The 1,473-nt window shown below is 45.3% G+C and overlaps 1 pseudogene; it reads right to left on the bottom strand.

The window, feature by feature from the left end:
* Positions 1–986, bottom strand: part of LOC102842241 — a 10,071-nt pseudogene extending 9,085 nt beyond the window's left edge.
* Positions 987–1,473: the final 487 nt, after the last annotated feature.

Genomic DNA, 1,473 nt, shown 5'->3' with positions numbered 1-1,473 from the left:
AGCTGCTCCATGGGAGAAAGATGAGGCTTTCTGCTCCCGTAAAGATTGACAGCCTCGGAAACCCTATTCAGGGTTACTATGGGTCGGAACTGACTCGATGGCATTTAACAACAACAACAACCTTTGTGGTATCAAAACAAAACAAAGCCCACCTCATTACTATAACACTGCCACCCTCCTCAATGCTCCTATTGTACCCCTGACCACCCTTCCCCTCTGCCCAGCACCTAGAGCAGGGATTATGCCGTGGGGGGATGAGCAATGGTGCAGTCTCTGGCCTTCTGCTACTAGAATGGGACTTTGGAGAAGGCTGTAGGATGATTGCAAACACATCAGGGGTCTGGGAAGCATGTATGGCACAGTGGATGCTGCGTTTGCTGTAGTATCCACCAGTGGGGTGGTCTGAGTATGGTAAGCTTCCAAGCGGATTTTCAGGGCCTTCTCATTCTCATCTGATTGTAGGATCAGAGGCTCTCCAATGATATCATCTTTCATGGGCTCCTTTGGAGGTTTGAACTCCTCGTGGTAGGAACAGCCAAACATGGGGTAAATCAGCCTTCCTGTGATTTTTCAGATGAGCAGAGAGTCTGGGATACTAACTTAATCACAGAATCATGCTTCTCTTTCCTCTTCACCATGAGGTCATTGAACATTTCTGCCTGCCTCACAGTCCTAGAGAAGCCATCTAAAAGAAAGCCATTCTTGCATAAAAGGGTCTCCAAATTTTTCTCAATAATTTCCACCACCATGTTATTGCTCACCAGTTTCCCAGCATCTGTTGTTACATTCAGCTTTTTCCCCAGCTCTGAACCAGAAACCACCATGGCCCTCAGCATGTCCCCAGTAGCCAAATGGCAAACACAGAAGTTTTCGGCCAATTTGGGTTCCTGGGTACCCTTGCCAGCCCCAAGTGACCCCAGCAGCATGGCCCGGATGCCTTTAGGATACTCTTGGGTTGGATCATCCGCTGGAACGTTGGAAGCCATGTCTGCTGAAACCTCAGGTTCTTATCTGTGGTTTATTGACTATGTAAAGGCTCGCGATTGTGTGGATCATGTTAAACTATAGACAACATTGTGGAGAATGAGTATTCCCGAGCACTTACTTGTGCTCATGAGGAGCCTGTACATAAAGCAAGAAGTAGATGTTTGAACAGAACAATGGAACACCGAATGTTTTAAATATAGGAAAGGTTTGTGCCAGGGTTGCATTCTTTCATTATGTGTATTCAACCTTTGTGTTGAGCACATAATCTGAGAACCTGGATAATATGAAGAAAAGCATGGCATCAGGATTGGAGGAAGACTAATTAACAGCTTATGATATGCAGATGATAAAACCTTGCTTGCTAAAAGTACTTGAAATATTTACTGATGAAGATCAAAGACCACATCTCTTGGTATGTATGGGTTGCACCTCAGTGTATCCAAGACAGGAATCCTTACCACAGGACCAATGAACATCATGGAGAAA

The sequence above is a fragment of the Chrysochloris asiatica genome, unplaced genomic scaffold (assembly GCF_000296735.1).
Source record: "Chrysochloris asiatica unplaced genomic scaffold, ChrAsi1.0 scaffold00082, whole genome shotgun sequence".
NCBI classification, from domain to species: Eukaryota; Metazoa; Chordata; class Mammalia; order Afrosoricida; family Chrysochloridae; genus Chrysochloris; species Chrysochloris asiatica.
The sequence above is the reverse complement of the archived record's forward strand: the minus strand, read 5'-3'. Positions and strand labels throughout refer to the sequence as shown.